Source organism: Trichosurus vulpecula, chromosome 3 (genome assembly GCF_011100635.1).
Source record: "Trichosurus vulpecula isolate mTriVul1 chromosome 3, mTriVul1.pri, whole genome shotgun sequence".
In the NCBI taxonomy this organism is placed as follows: Eukaryota; Metazoa; Chordata; class Mammalia; order Diprotodontia; family Phalangeridae; genus Trichosurus; species Trichosurus vulpecula.
In genome coordinates this window covers 90,783,095-90,800,528 of record NC_050575.1, presented here as the reverse complement: position 1 = coordinate 90,800,528, position 17,434 = coordinate 90,783,095, and the positions used below count along the sequence as shown (strand labels likewise).

The following is a 17,434-nucleotide window of genomic DNA, read 5'->3' as shown; positions in this document are numbered from 1 at the left end:
GATAGGCCATACTCAGTTCTTGATTTGACCTATATAAGCCAAGTGCATCACATCTCATCTTAAACACACACACACACACACACACACACAGAAAAGGAAACTCCTATACTGAAGAATATAAAAAGAGAAAAGGACCTTGAAGACTTACAGCCTAAAGTTTGAAGCCAAGAATTTCACAAAATTCTGGAATACACTATAGTACTTTACTTTGTCTTCCCACGTTCTATTAAAAAAAAAGATATAGTAGTGTTATACTTCAGAATGAAAGAGATACACATCTGTTCCACATCTGTCATAAATCATCACCAAATAAATGTCCTTGTGTACATACAGTATGGCATAGTGGAGAGAGTACTATACTTGGAGGCAGGAATCATGGCAAGACACTTAACCACTATGTGGCTCAAGCAGCTGCTAATGACTTTTCTAGGTCGTTGATGTTTGAGCTCCAAAATCACTTATTCTTCTGGCATTTTTATGTGCATAGTGCTATGCACCATGCTGAGCTCTTTACAGGCAAATAATACAAAAATACTGCCTCCTAGGAGCTTACAATCTAAAACAGGGAGCAGTAAAGTTTTAAATGGTGACAAACCATTTACTTATATTCTTGGATTTAAGCTCAAAGCACAGATTTGGGTTTAATATGAGGTTGTACTTCATTCTAGTATGCTTATGCCAGGCCAGTAGGAATAAACAGCAGTTTTCTTAAGTGCAATAGATGCAAGCAGGGAAAGTGGAAAAATCACAGCAATTCCAAAGTAGGTGTCGGTCTTTTGACCTACGTAGGTGAATTGCAGCCGATATACACTGATACCTTCACCCCAGCCAGTGCTTATCAATCATATTCCATTTGGGATTGTAAAGCTGAGGCCATTAAGAATACTGCCAGTACACTTAAGTAGTAATATTAAGAATGTACATAGGAAGAAAAATTCCTTTGCCTGTATCGTTACCCTTACATTCCAAAAACTGAAAGAATTAAGCTTTAAATGTTTCACTATTTAGGCACTTCTCTATTTACAGCTGGCAAATATATGGTAAATTTGACCTTTCTTCATAGCCCAGAGTCACCTTGCAACAGCCATTCTACTGTACTCCTCCATATTTCCACCCCCACCACCCACCCATTCTATGGAATAGATAAACATTTCCAACACAAGCCCCAGCCCTACCTTGAGGCTATGAACTCCAAAAGATGATAAACCACCTGAATTCTTACTTCCAGGATTAACAGACTCCAAGGGCAGGATTCCTTACTCCCATCCCCCTTCATTTCCTCCAACAAAGTCTCACTCTAAAGTTACCCACCTCTTCTAAGGGGTTCAAACTTGCTTTCACCTTAAACCTTTTCCTTCCTCACTTCTTCCATCATCTTACATTCACCAAGAGCTGCTTCCCTGGCCACCCTTTCTAAGCACTGATTGCACTTTCACTCACTGGCCAAGGTGGCAAATTTCTAATACCCCTTAGTCCCTATAACTGCTACCATGCTCTCCCTCTCCCACTATCACTTAGTAAACTCTCCTCCTTTCGGGTTCATTCAGTCCATATCTACCACCCAAAGAAATTCTGGTAGCTTTAATCTATAGATCTGTAGATGGTCGCTTTTATTCTGTCCTCAGTAAGTTCAGTGCTTGGCTCAGTCTCTCTCCTCCCTAACTCCTGCCCTCCTACTAGAGGACTTCAACACATACATGTGTATGTGTATATGTACATATACGTGTGTATGGTGGGGAGGAAGAAAGGAAGAGGGAGTGGTACTTTCAAACACCACAACCTCTCGGTTCCTTAACTCACTAATTTCCAAAGACCTAGTCCCAGACCAAACCTAAGGTACACAAAGATAGCTCTGAATATCATTTTGCCATTGATGTTGCCATCACCCATAAGTATCCCACTTCCATGTTCAAGATCTCTGAAATATCTTTATCTAATCATAAACTGTGGATATTGCACCTCTACCTCCACCTCCACCTTGCACTCTCAACCCCGTTCTTCATCAATATTGTGAACTCTAATCCTTTCATCCCACAATTCTTTCCCAGGCCATCACCCTTGCACTGTCTCTACCCTCCCTCCTTCCACATACTGACCCTTCGGTCAGCCAGTTCGGTGTACATTGTCCTCCTGTCAAGTCCATTGACCCCTTGGTGGATAACCAATCTTCCCTGTCAATCCTCGGCCTTGGATTACCCACACTATCTGCTGTGCTTGCCACACCTTATATGCTGCTGAACAAAACTCATGCTGACTAGGTCCACTAAAAATGTTACATAGTCTCAAGTGGACTCTGACTCATGGTGATGCAATTCTTTTATACCTCTCTAGTTGATTCACTATTTGATTCACCACAGTGGCTTTTCCAAACCTTTTCGTCCCTCCTCAAACCTTCCATAGTTACCCTTCTGTAAGGTATGACTGAATTTTGTGTCCACAGGGATTATATGAAAATATGATTTGAAGCCATACTGGTGGCTAACTATAGGAAATCAAACTGCTTTTTGAAGAGGTGGAGGAATTCAGGCCTCAGGCCACTTGAAAATCAGCATATCTAAAAGGCAGATTCCTGTCTTTGTTCTAAGAAGGATTTTTCTGGTATGCCAGGCCAGATGTCAAACACAAAAGGATAAGACCCATTAAATCCAGACCCCATATTAGATAATGGGTCTTTTATCATTGATATACTAGGTTTGAATCTTTAAACTCAAGCTTTTGTCAATTCTCTTTACCAAAAGAGAGGGATCCTTCTTCATGCAGTCTGATGTAGAACTAACGGAAAGGAAACTAAAAATATAAAGAATGGGGTGTATGTGAATTAGAAAGGGGGGGATTGAGGTGTGGAGGTGAAGGGATGTGATCAAGGGGGTGGGGTTAGTGAACCCTGAAATGCTGACCAATGGGGTTTCAAGGCACGAAATTCGAATCTCGATGTATTATAACGAGAGCTTTGTACCTAGCTTTGGGGGGCTTATGGCAGATTAAAAGGCAAAGTCACTGTCAAATAATGACATGAAATAAAAATCTTTTTTTCTAAATTCAAACATGGCCAGGTAAAATTCTTGGTTTTTCTAACACTTCTACCCATCCTCTCAGCTGAGAACTTTGCATATTTCACAGAAAAAAATTGCAGCCATTCACTGAGACCCCCTCACCCCGACCCTTGCTTATCCCATGTTCCTCATCTCACATCACTCAGAAGTTGTCCACCACCATTTCCTCTGTCATCTCTGTTTCACATGAAGAGATGTGAAGTTGTCCACCACCATTTCCTCTGTCATCTCTGTTTCACATGAAGAGACAGCCCTTTTAATTGCCAAGGAAAATACCTCTATATGCACAAGTGACCTCATTCCATTTTGACTTTTCTAGCAGGTTGTCCCCCTTTATAATACCTACTCTCTCACTAATCTTCAATCTTTCCCAGTCTATGATCTCTCCACCCTCAAAAAAACATCCAGATTTGATCCATCTATCTTCACTAGCTAGCCTGCTATAATTCTCTTTCCTTTCAGGTCTAAATAATAAACAATTGTGGGAAACAATAGGAGGAATTGGGTTTCCATAGAATTAAAATTCCTCCCAGTTTTGAGAGACAGTATAAGTCAGAGGTGACTGGTTTTAATCAGAGTTGTGACCTAGGAGAACCAGGTTTCAGATCAGGTAAAAGGTCAGAAGCTTGTACCCATGCTTAACAAACAATTAGAAGGGTAACCTATCAGGGAGGAGAGCATAAAGTTCAGGAGAGCAAGGTAGGAAATTCGAATCTGGATGAATTAATTATAAAGGGTTTCCTGGGCCTGGCCCTTTTTCAGAAAGGGCAGAGGCCAAGTCATCCCTCAAATAATGATGTGAAATAAAAATCTTTTTTTTTTCTAAATTCACTAGTGGCCAGGTGGAATTTTTGGTTAAGACAATTATTTCTAACAGCACCTTGAAAAAGCCCTCTACAATTAGTGACTCCACTTCTATTTCTCTCATTCTCTTAACTAGAGTCTGGCTTCATTATTCAACTGAAATTGCTCTCTACAAAACTGCCAATGACCTCTTAATTGCTAAATATAATGGCCTTTGCTCAAACCTCATTCTTCTTGACATCTCTGCAGCCTCTGACACTGTTGATCAACCTATGATCCTTGACACCATCTGCTCAATAAGTTTTCTTACACTTAGTTCTCCTCCTACCTATCTGACCATTCCTTCTGTCTCCTTTGCTGGATCTTCATCCAGGTCATGACTGTTAACCATGCATATCACTCAAGACTCTGTCCTGTGCTCTCTTCTTTTCTACTATTTGCAATGGTCATCTCACCTACTATGGGCTAAAATATCACCTATAGCTTAATGATTCTGAAATCTCCCCAGCCAGCCTTCACATCTTTCCTGACCTTCAGCCTCCCATTTTCAACTGCTTATCTGACATCTCGAACTGAATGTCCTATAGATATTTTCAGATCAATGTGTTCAAAACTGAACTCATTATCTTCCCTTCCAACCTCTCCCCTCTCCCCAAGTTCCCTATTCCTGTAAAGGATAACGCCATTTTCCCAGTCACCAGGCTCCCATCCTAAGTATTATCCTTTACTCCTCACTTTCTCACTTCCACTCCCCATATTTAATCTGTTGCCAAGTCCTGTTAAATCTACCTTCTCAACATCACTTGTATGCTCTCCCTTCTCTCCTCTGATACTGCCACTACCCTAATGCAGAGGTTCTCATTACCTTACCCCCTGGACTACTGCAATAGCCCACTGGTTCATATGGCTGACGCAAGTCCCTTCCCCACTCAGCAATCAAATTAAGCTTCCTGAAATACAGGTCTGACCCTGTCAGCTGCTACTGCCCCCCCCCCCCAACCCCCCTTTAGTAGCTCCCTCTCTCCTCCAGGACCAAATATAAAATTCTTTCCAAGGCTTTTAAAGCCCTTTATTATCTGGCCCCTTCTTTCCTTCCCAGTCTTCTTACACTTTACTCCACTCTAAATATTCTGTGATCCAATTACACTGGCCTCCTTACTGTTCCTCCCACATAAAACTAAACCTCCTAATTCTGAGTACACTGACTATACACTGATTATCCCTAATATCTGGAACATTCTTCATCTTCATCTCTGACTCTCAGGAACTCTAACTTCCTTTTGCAAGAAACCTTTGCCATTCCTACTTAATCTCAGTGTCTTCCTTTTAACAGTACACCCAATTTAGCCTGTATATATCTTGTAAACATAATTGTTTGTATATTGTCTCCCTCCATAAGAGCTCTGTGAGCTCTTTGAGAGTTGTGACTGTTTTTTTTTTTTTTTGCCTTTCTCTGTACTTAGTACAGTGCATTCCACACAGCAGGTGCTTAATAAATGTTAATTGACTGTGAGACAATGTATACATATACATGCATATATGATATATGCAAAACAGATAAGACAATTTTGGGGGAGGCTCTAGTACCTGGGGGAACAGAAGAAGTTTTATGTAATTTTACTGTTAGAGCTGGGCCTTGAGAAGACTAGGGGATGAGTGCTCAAAATGATTTTACGGATAGGGAAACACATTAAAAGTTTAGTGACCAACCACTTCTTTAGATAACAGTGTATTAGATGCCTTAGCTGAAAAAAATCATTACCTGATGGCCAACCTTCTGGTGATGAACTCAAAGAACCTGGTCCTTATATTGCAGATATACATCTTGTCACTGAGTTGCCTATTTTCTATGTGTCTTGGAAAAATAATACCAAGTAGTCAATGATATTAACACAAGTTTTATATATTGGGTATGCTTAGCTTTAGTTTCTTTGGTTCATATTTTTTAAATTATGCTATACCTTCATATATCTATCACTTTTTCTTCACAGGACTATAAAAGATTTAATTCAACAATTAGACACCTCCTATATGTTAGGGACTATGTTGTACTAGAGATACAAAGACAAGTCAGAAAGCATTTATTTTTAATCATTTATTATTTTTACTTTTCATGTTACAAATATTTTTAAAGTAATCACAGCCCCTCTAACTCCACTGCCAACCCTGAATTAAGCAAATAAAACAAGGTCCAGCCTAAAGACAACGGATTTATTATGCACAGTGTTCTTCAAACCCACTAAATGCTATTCCTCCCGGTACCAAAGTCTCACTAGTAGTAAGTCAAGGACGGTATTATTGCTATGAATTAAGATGCATTAGTTGAATGAAAAAAGTTAAGCTCTCCTTAGGTACTTAATTTTATTACCAGGAGAGTGTTTAATATGAAGGGAAAGCTGGGCTCTAACTTCTAGAGGAGAATGTGAATTAGTCAAAATAAAAGGAAATGCTTTGCTCTAAGATTATGAAGGAGGGGAGAAAAAATAAATGAAATACAGTACACAGATTCTTAAAATAATCTTAGTCATTAATTTCAAATTTTACCAATCATGTTACCCAAACTGTTTTTTTAAGGTAGTAAAACTCTCAGAGGTATACCTCCTGTCTTCCCATCCCCCAACCCTACATTGTCTAGTGAAGGCATTTAAATAGTAAAATGACCAAGGCTGGAAAATAGAAATTTCATGAAGCAAGGGTCCTGGATTACTCACAAACTAGATAAATGAAAATTAAGGTCCTATGGTAGAAAGAAGGAAGATTAAGTATAGTACAGACAATTTTATAACATGTCTTAGTTCAAGAATGTATAGATATGCTTTTTGGAGACTCATTAAAAGAATACAATTCTAATTAAAATGTTCTAAATACTATTAAGGCATTAGGAAAAAAATCTAAATTGTATCAACAATGTGTTTTTTCTAAATCTGAAAAAAAATTTTAAATATAAGCACACATTCCATTCTTACGAAACCAGATCATTCCAAATAGTATAAAGCTTAATTATTAACTATGACTCACGTTTCAATTACAGATTCTTTTCAAGAGAAGATTCACCAATAAGCTTGTAAATTCTCTTTCTTTCAACTCTACTCTGTTGTCTAACAGTCCTTTGTGTATGAAAAGCACTTAATAAATGTTTATTAGAACTGATTTTTTTTCTCCCTTTATGATATATACTGACTTTCCACATTTGGTTGAGAGTCACCGCGGCAAAGTAACAACACAATCAGATGCAATGTCACTTTAATGTCACTACAAGTAGATCATATTTTCACTTATACTAGCAGTAATATAGCAGACAAAAGAAATACAAGTTAGCTTTCTCTGAGACCAATACCATATACTGTGTCTAAATAGCCTCTCTAGAAAAATGAAGTATCTTACAGACTGTATATGCTCATTCAATAACTAAAACTTGCAAGTAGAAGTATAATTATTTCTAATTCAAATAGGAGAAAGTTAGCTCTTAGCAGACTTGCTAAGCACTGAGTAGTTTTTTCAAATAAATGCTACAAAAATTTGGAGAGGCAATCTTTTTAATGTAGATCCCCCCCAAAAAAACACTAAACAACAAATATGAAAATATGAATAAATTTTGATAAATATTTCAAGCCAAAATTAGCCAAGATTATTGGTGTAAGAGTAGAAGGGCACAACTTAAAAAATTTAAATTATCAGGTTCATCTCTAGTTGAGAAAATATCCTACACTTAAGGCAAACATAGAACCATCACTGGACAAACTGGTACATAGTAAGTACTTTGCTTAAAAGGCAAAGAAAACATTTTTATACTACTAAGGAGATGGATAATTAACTTATGTCTCACCTTATTAGCATCAGATATTTGATTTCAATAGTTTTTGTAAGATATCCTAGTGCTCTGTAACATAACTTTATGCTGATTATTTCAATGGATAAAAAAGTTGCTATTAACAGACCTCATTCATTTGAAACCTACAATTCAAATATGGTACATTAAGATTTCTATTTACTAAATCTTTTGAAACAAGTGGACTAACCAAAGGGATGCTTTTATATTTAGTGTAGATCTTGTATAAATTAGGATTTTAAAACAATAAAACATTCCATTCACTCATTGCCATTCAAAATCATTCATTCACTTAACAACTATTATGCAAAAAGTTCATTCTTTGTGAATCTACCTTTGCAAAAGCAGTGCAGTTTGTGTGAGGAAGATCCAAGGACTGGCCAAGATAATGTCCCTGCCAAAATCTATCAGGTACCAAGGTCATGATGTTCATTTCCTTAGTTTTGTTCAATGGCCCTAATTCTCCCCTCAGCACCAACTAGCTGTCTTACAGATATGTGCTAATACTCACAAGAGAAGTAACAGCTCATATTTATATAGTGCTTAAAGTTTTGCAAAATACTTTCCATATAACTCCCCTTTCAAGTTAGGTAGGTATAGTAAGAAGTACTTCAATCACTATACATAAACGTCACTGCCAATAGAAAACATGTCCCAATGATGCTGGTTTAGCAGCAGCTAACATGGCACATATTATTCCCTATATGGCACATAGAGAATTTTTGCACTAGATAGTTTCTAAGATCCCTTCCAGCACCGACATTCTATGTTTTAAGATCTTGTTCCAGCTAACATTAGCAACAAAAACAACAGCACATGCATGACCCCTGGTCCATTCAGTGCCCATTCAGGCAAGACAATGTTCCCTTACAAATAGGGGAGTATGTCAGGGTCACAGACGTTTTTCCCTCTGCTTAAGTTTTACATTTCCCTCCTAATTGAACATAAAATGCAGGACTCTAAGCTTAAGCTATAAATAAGAATAAAAGCTAGTATACAAGATCGACACTAATGGTATCTCTTAAGGAGTGGTCGTGGATGGTCCCAAGTCAAGAAGTTTTCATTACTGAAGATGAGGGCTCCCTGAGGAGAGGAACATTTCCCTTTTGTTTTTTGTATCCTCAGCATCTCATACACTACTTAGCATATAGTAGTCAATTAATAAATGCTTGTGCATTGGCTGAAGCACAAAAGGCTTCCATTTTATGAACCTTGAGAACTGTGTTAAATTATGATACTATTTTTTATTGGAGTTTTAAAAACATTCCAACTGTGAGAAAGAGAATAATTCCTTCATAAGCCAAAAATTTAACTTTAGCTGGTATGATGGAAAGAATGCTGCATTTAGTCAGAATATCTTGGGTTTCAATTCCTAGCAATGTCAAAGACTAGAATTTGACCCTGAAAAAGTCTTTTCCCCTCTCTGAGGAAAATTCTACAGAACGAAGGGGCTAGATTTAGATTGTCTCTGAAGTATCTTCAAGCTTTTAAATTCTATGTCCTAAAGTCTCTTCCAATGCTAACATTCTACATGCTATGGTCCCTTACATCTAAAATGTTCTATATTCTAGGTACTAAGATATCTTGCAGTTTAACATGTTGTGAATCAGGTTAATATTTAGTACCCTTCATAAATAACTTGTGTATAAAAAGCCTAAGAAAATCTTTAACTTATTCCTGTTTCTGCCCCCTGTTTCAAAGGTTCACTGAATTATGCTGACTTTCCATTTAAGTTTATAGAGTCCAAAGACATAAAGATATCAACTTGTTTTAAAGCTCCCCATGTGGAAGAGTATCACAATCTTTATGGTTAGGACCTTTTGGGGATAGAAAGAATGGCACAATGGGGAGTAAGTATGGTATAGTGGAAAGAACACTGGACTTAGAATTCTGCCACTTACTAGCTCTGTGACCTTGAGCAAGTCCCTTCACCTCTCTGGGCCTCAGTTTCCTCATCTGTAAAGTGAGGGAGTTGGACCAGATGGTCTTTAAGGTCCATTCCAGTTCTAACATTCTTTGATTCTGTGAAATAGGTAAAGAGACATTTCAAATCTTCAGCAAAGTCAACTGAAAGGTGTCTTCTCAATGAAGACAATGTAATTATGGCAAAAGTTAACATATTTTTCTGTTAAACGTGTCATCAAAAATTATATCTTTGTGAAATGTTCCATTTTATGTTAAGTGAAAAGAAAAGATATTTTAAATAAAAGCAAACTTAAAAAAACTAGATTTACGTTTTCATCAGTATAGGGAGCTCCCCAAGAGGAATTTCCTCTCCCTAAGCAGAGTGGTGTTTTCTCAGCAACTTAGTCTTAGAGCAGACCTGCACAACTTGCCACCTGCAGGCAACCCTCTGCCTGCTTGCTGGGCACCAAAGGATTTCCTCTACATACAAAGATGTTTTTCCTCTGCATTTTTCATAGGCTGCCTGAAATCCTTTGGCTAGCCACAAGCAGCCTGAGGACACAAAGATGTGCAGGCCTGTCTTAGAGAGTTTCCTAGAGGTAAATGATTTATGCAGGTTCACATGACCTTTGATAAATTTATCAAAGAGTCCCTTAAACTCAGGTCTTCCTGATTCTGAGATCAGTTTCTTATTCGCAGTGCCATGCTACCTTCAATAATTATTAGAATTTGGAAAACATTCTCTAAACTTATAGACTCATACTCACAACTTGTTTGATTTTAAACTTATTTTTACTACCATAACTAAGATAAAAAATATGCAATCCAGCATTAAAAAGCTGTGTGATCTTGGGCAATTTGCTCTTCCTTCATGGGCTCCAGCTTCCTCCTCTGAAAAATGAAGGGGTTAGACTAAATGATCTCTTAAGTCCCTTTCAGCTGAGATGCTAGACTTCATGTGATTCCTTTCATGATGAGGCAAAGCCACCATCGGTTAGATGGAATGTATTAATAGAAAAGATAACCAAATGGCTTTTTTTAGTCACATAGGGTTAAAAACATACATTTTAGTGACAAAATTAAGTGGGCTCTGCACCTAACCATTGAAGAACAAAATGCATTTTATCTGAGTTCTCAAAGTATAACTTTTCCATATTAAAACAGCATACATTTTTCATCTTAAAAGAATGGTTCTAGATCAAGGGTGGGGAGAACCTTGTGGCCTCAAGGCCACATGTAGCCCTCTAAGCCCTCAAATGTGGCCCTTTGACTGAATCCAAACTTCATAGAATAAATCCCCTTACTAAAAGGATCTGTTCTGTAAAACTTGGACTTAGTCAAAAGTCACACCCAAGGACCTAGAAGGCCACAGTGGCCTCAAGGCTGCAGGTACCCCACCCGTGTTTGAGAGAGATTGCTAGCACTCAATATAGCCTCAGAAGCACTTCCAATCTTTCCTCAGAACTCCAGTTCCTTATTTTTAATTGCCTACTAACTAGCTCCAGGATTTTAAGGTCCTGATGGCACGTTAAAGCTGATATGTCCCGAACTAAATTGCTCATTTTAATCCCCTAACTTTTCTATTTCCATGAGTCCATTTTTCTAGGCACCTTGGCTCAAAACTTCAGTCAAAAGAACCAATCAACAATTATTTATTAAGCATCTGTGTGCTGGGGTCTGGGGATCCAAAGACAAAAGCAGAAGCTGGAATATCAAAATCTGGTAAACTAGTGGATATGTGGGGTGAGTGAAAGTGAGGAGCTAAAAATGACAGCAGTTTTAACATGGGCCCATGGAAGGATAGTAGCACTATCCCTGACAAAAATAGGGAAATTCAAAAGAGGGGCAGGTTTAAGGGAAAAATCGAATACAGTGAGTTTTGGAATTTGGAGTTGAATTTTAGATGCTCATGACATGCATTTGTATTTGGTAATGCATATCTAAAACTCAGGACAGATTAGGGTTGGATAGATAGCTCTGGTAATCATCGGCATAGATGGTTAGTAAGCCCTCATGAATGAATGAGACTCCCAAGACAGAATGTGTGGAGAATATAAGGAGGCTCAGCATAGAGCCCTGTATATACCCACAGTTAGAAGATTTACTGGGAATTATATCCAGCAAAGGAGAACAGTCTGACAATAAAACCATGAGGATCAGTGCCATGAAAACCCAGAGGGTAAAGAATGCCCAGAGAGGATGACAGACAGTATTCCAGTGTTATAGACCTTTTCTATGGACCTCCCAAGTTGTCTTAAGCTGCAAAAATGTCTCCCACTGACCTTCTGTTAGCTCTGCAGCTTCAAAATTTGACTTGAGGCACTAAAATTTTTTGGAGGGGAATGTTGGGAGAGTGGCACTGAGTTCCAGCCTTTACTCTACAAGCTTGGATCCCATTTCCATGAAAAAAAAAAAAACAAAGCAAACAAAACAAATAACAACAAAAACTGGCATTTTGCTAACAGGCAATGAAATAGTACAAAAAGCTTCACAGCAAGTTTCTCTGACAAAGGCCTCGTTTCTCAAATATATAGGGAACTGAGTCAAATTTATAAAAAATAAGAGCATTTTCTGACTGATAAATGGCCAAAGGATATAAACAGGCAGTTTTCAGAAGAAGAAATCAAAGCTATGTATAGTCATATGAAAAAATGCTCTAAATCGTTATTGATTAGAAAAAGGCAAATTAAAATAATTCTGAGATACTACCTCACACCTATCAGAAATGTTGAATGCTGGAGGGTACGAAGGAAAACTGGTACACTGAAGAATTGTTAGTGGAGTAGTGAACTGGTCTAACCCTTGTGGAGAACAATCTGGAACTATACTCATAGGGCTATCAAAATGTGCACACCATTTAATCTATCAATCCCACTACTGCATCTGTACCCCAAAGAGATCAAAGAAAAAGGAAAAGTACTTATATGTATAAAAATATTTATAGCAGCTTTTTTTCAGCGGCAAAGAATCGGAAATCTGGGGGATGCCTGTCAATTGGGGAATGGCTGAACAAATTGTGGCATGTGACTGATGTAGTACTATTGTGCTATAAGAATTGATGAGGGGGGTGGTTCCAGGAAATAAGTCAAGACTTCTATAAACTGATGCAAAGTAAAATGAGTAGAACCAGGAGACCATGTTGCGCAGGAACAGCAATGCTGTAATGATGATCAACTGTGAAAAACTTGGCTACTCTGATCAATACAGCGATCCAAGAGAGTTTCAAATGACTCATGATGAAAAAGTGCTATCCACCTCCATATAGAACTGATAAACTCTGAGTGCCCACTGAAGTATAATTTTCTTGCTTTCTTTATTCCCCCCCCTTTTTTTTTTACAATATGACTAACATGAAAATGTTTTGTATGATTTCAGTTGTATAACTGATATCATATTATTTGCCTTCTCGGTAGGAGGTGGATGGTTGGGAGGGAGAGAATCTCAAACTCAAAATTTAAAAAGAAAAGAATGTTAAAAAGAAAATAAAAGAAAATGGAAGACTTAAGAGGTGATGGCAAGATCATGTGTATAAACACCTCTAAAGTGGAAACAAGAAATAGGTGATGACAGCTGAATAATCTGAAGAACTGGTGCTTGAGAGAACACCAACATTTATGTTGAATTCCTGAAATATAAGGGCAGTGTTAAGGAAGACCATAAAACAAGTACTAAATTCCTTGAGAAAGGAAAGAGAATGATCTGGAGATTGCTAGATTACTGGTATCATTATCTGGATTGGCTGTAATAACCTGGGTAGAGTAGGGGTCACAGAAGAACAAGCTGAGTGATGACAATAGAAGGAGAGTCTGGAAGAATCATTTTTGAGACTCCCCTCACCCTTCTAGCCATTTGATAAGATAGGGTCCTCAGTCTCTCATGTAATTCCTCTCCTCCCCACTCTCACTGAAACCACGGTACAGGGGAAAGTAAGCTGAACTTTGGTGTCAGAGGAGCTAGGTTCAAATACTGGGTTCTTCATGTACTGTGTCATATAGGGTGATAACCTCTCTGGGCCTCAGCTTTCTTATCTATAAAACAAGGGGGTTGGGGTTGATGACCTTTAAAGTCCCTTCAAGTTTGAAATCTATGATGCTATGTATATCCACGTTCAAGCCCCCTGGTCTTCTGGATCTAGACTATAGTAGCTACTGGTCTTATAACTGATAATCCTCCCTTTTGCATATTCTTTCTCTATCTCATCCTTGGCATTACCAATAGAATAATCATCCGGCTTTATCTTACTGTAAACTCAAATACCTACTATATATACTAGGCCCTAAGAGTGAAAATAATACCATGTTAAGTCCCTGCTCACAAGGATCATACATTCAGCATCTGGGGAGGAGGATGAGGGGTCCAGACCTGTTATTTCATTGGTGTGGGGAGCCACCTGGTGAGAAAAGGAAAACAAACTCTGCCTACCAATGCCCATCAGCAGGCGCTTAACATTCTGTATTTTCAGATTTGTCTATGGCACCACCATGTGAAGTGACTTGACCAGAACTGCATAATCAATATGTAAAAAGAGGGGATTTGTACCCAGTTCTTCCTGACTCTGGACAACTCTCTATCCACTATTCCACATTGCCTCTGTGAAGCATTCTATGTAGTCCTCTAAATACCTGACAAATTCTGCTATTCAGTCTCCTTCCCTTTGCTCATGCCATCTCCCAAGCCTACAACATCTTTTTTTTTTTTAATGAACTCCTTCACCTTTCTTCTACCATAAAGACTTCTGTCACTTTTTTCCCTCTCCAGGGGAATGTTCTCACCTTCATCAAATCTCTCCTAAACATTTGCTTGGATCTTTCCTTTGCTTTTCCCTTATTTTCACTAGTATTCATACTTATTTCTATATATGCCTTTCACATCTGTCTATGAGATTTTGAGCTCTCTGAAATCTGGGATTGTCTTATATCTACCTTCCTTTAGGTTATAAAGGGTCTAGCATCAGGCCTCATGAATACTAGGAATTTAATAAACGTTTGTGGGATTTAACTGAAACCAAAATAAAAAGGAGTGAAATACCACACAAGGAGAAATCAACTCATTTTGAAATATTGTACCATAATCTCTTTGGAGAAAAGGGATTTGTAACATTTAAACTCAATGTGTGTAGACTCCATACCTATGTATTTTGTTACTTTGTGCCAAGTTATGCAGAGTACTTTATGGTTCTATAATATCAACGGAATTTTGTAGATTTTTTTAAGTTACTTTTGTTTCAATGTTTCTGCAATATGTTGTTACTGTAATACCAATACTAATACTGCCCTACTACAGCTATTTAACAGTAGTTCTACTGAAAAACTGTAAAAGCTACAAAGCTGGAAAAGAACTGAAAATAACTCATTTGCCCTTTACGCTATTAATAGGAGCACATTTAACACATTCCAACTCACAAATTAACAATAATCTAGATGGTCAGTAAAATTTCTCTATTAAAAAAAGTGATTACTGTTTACTTCTACTTCAAAAATCCAGTGATGAATCTGATTTTATTTGAAATTAGGTCAATATTTATTGATGCTTGACCACAAGAACAGACATATTATATCACCAGACTTTACAGTAGATGGTTACGTGAATTCTTCCAAAAACTAATTAGTTCTTGGCCTTTCAGAAATAATCCTATCTAGTCTCTACAGCTTCCACAGGACTAACTTAGAATCAAAGGATTTTAGAGCTAAAAGGGACCACAGAGATCATCTAATTCTTTGTAAGGATTAAGGTAAGAGGTCCCAGTTGACACATTTTAACACCTGCATTTACAGAAATGCCTATGAAGAGAAACACAAAAAGGTTGTTCTAAAACTTCCTATCCTTTTATTGGCCTACATTGGCTTTATAAGGCCTTATCCAGCAACACCAGTCCAGGGAACATTATTCTCTTTGAATTTCTGGTGGACTTACAAGTATGGTACACAATAAAGCCCTTGAATTATAGAATGTCAGAACCAGAAGGGTCCAGGAGATAAGATATTCCAGGCCTCATTTTATAGCTGGAGAAACTGAGGTCCAGAGAGATTAAATAATTTGTTCCAGTTCACCTAGCTACGTAGCAGGGGCAGTGAGGTACAGTAGAAAGATCTCTCAGTCTTATCAGGAGACCCTAGTTTTTATTCCAAGCTCTACAACAAACTTGCTGTGTAACTTTGACCAAGTTTCTCCAGGCTTCAGTTTCTTGTAAAATGAGGTGGTTGTGCCTTCCAGCTCTAACATTTTAAGATTTCTGAGTCTTAAATTCTTTTAGGGCAGAGGTTTTTCACCTTTTTTTTTAAATGTCATATGCCCCTGTGGCAGTTTGTCTCCCTTCCTAGAATAATGTTTTTAAATATATAAAATAAAATACATACGATTGCAAAAGAAAACAGTTATATTGAAATACACTTATCAAAATATTAAAAGACAAATTCTCTATTAAGAGCCTCTGTTTAGAGTAAGAGATGTTCCTTATTTATCCTTATATTCTCCATTTGCACTCTACCCCAAGCACAAAATAAGCAGTACATAAATTTCTGCTAAACGAATTCTAAGCAAGATATAAGACCAGCTGACTTTTATGTGATATAATACAATAAAGCTTAAAAAGGATTTTCCCACAATCCGGAGAGATCAGTAGTGCAAATAACAGTACCCCGACTTTACTGAAAAACTTGGGTTCAGAGGGAGACTGAGCAATATCCCTCAAGTGTTAGAACCTCAGCCTAGAAAAGAGCATGGGGGACCTGGATTCCAACTCGAATTCTGCCCCTTATAAACAGGGTGACCTAGGAAAGTCGCCTTGGCATGTCATATAGTGGACACTTGATAAATGTTGATCGAATTGAAATCACTCGGCTTCTTCAGACCTCAGTTTCAAGTGCAAATTGAAGGGTTGTGGCAGGATGAACTCTAAGCTACGGAGTTCGGGATCCCAGGGGACTCCCCCCTCCCAGCCGGGGTCCATCACCTAGCAACGCCTCGCGCTGTCCCCCCCTCCAGGCGGCCGCGCGGGGACCCCAGGGCGGCAGCCATCTTGGATGCCCATTTAGAGCCAGGCTTCGTCCGGCTGTTCCCTGACTCCCCAGAATCCGGCAGAGGACGTGCCGAGGCCAGGAAGGTGGATGACCTAGGTATCCTGGCAGAAAGAGGAGCTCCTGGCCTGGAGCTGTCCCCTCCCGCCCCACACGAGGTCCGGGAACCACCAGTATGGTCTGTCAAAGACAGCTGGTGAAGGGGCACTCCCCGCCCCCGGACCTCCAGCTGGCCATAGAATGCCCCAGAGGCCCCTGGTGCCTCCCTCCTGCCAGCTCTCCCTGGCTCTGCCAGACTCGGCCCAGAGCGCACTCACCGCTAGCTCCAGCGGGCCCCGCAGCCTAGTCAAGAGACTCCACAGCTCCCGGAAGAGAAGCTCCTGCCAGCCTCAAAGCCTTGCGCCCGCCAGTCAGCCCCCCGCCCGCTCGCGCCTGCGCGCTCCACCTCCCGAGCCCACGCCCGCGCCCCAGAGTGTAGTTACCCGCAATCGGCTGAACTACATCCAGTCCAACCCCGCCCGTTTTACGGTGGGAGGGAACCCAGGGCCAAACAGGTTAAGTAATTTGTCCAAGATGATTTAGGTGGTAAGTAAAGAGCTGGAATTGGAGCCCAGGAGAACTGAATTCGAATGCATCCCTCTTTCCTTTACTAGGAGTGCTGTAAGGGGGAGGGGGGTGGGGAATACAGTCCTCGCATCATTTTGTGGTTGTATGCAGGGTAACTTAAGAGAATCTTAGATGATTTAGGTTCAGAAGAGACCTTTGAAGGAGCTAGGTGGTTCAGTGAGTAGAGCACCGGCCCTGGGGTGAGGAGGACCTGAGTTCAA

At 39.1% G+C, this 17,434-nt stretch overlaps 1 protein-coding gene across 2 annotated transcripts in view; it reads right to left on the bottom strand.

Moving 5' to 3' along the window:
* SFXN1 (sideroflexin 1) overlaps positions 1 to 17,055 on the bottom strand; it is a 43,363-nt gene extending 26,308 nt beyond the window's left edge. The window contains exons 1-2 of one of the 2 annotated variants that reach the window (XM_036750742.1): positions 16,925 to 17,043; positions 149 to 223 (exon numbers count right to left, since the gene is read on the bottom strand). The gene's annotated coding sequence lies outside the window, so the exon portion shown is untranslated. Of the gene's footprint in view, positions 1 to 148; positions 224 to 16,924 lie in introns of both variants that reach the window. The other variant, XM_036750743.1, reaches the window with a different exon arrangement.
* Positions 17,056 to 17,434: the final 379 nt, after the last annotated feature.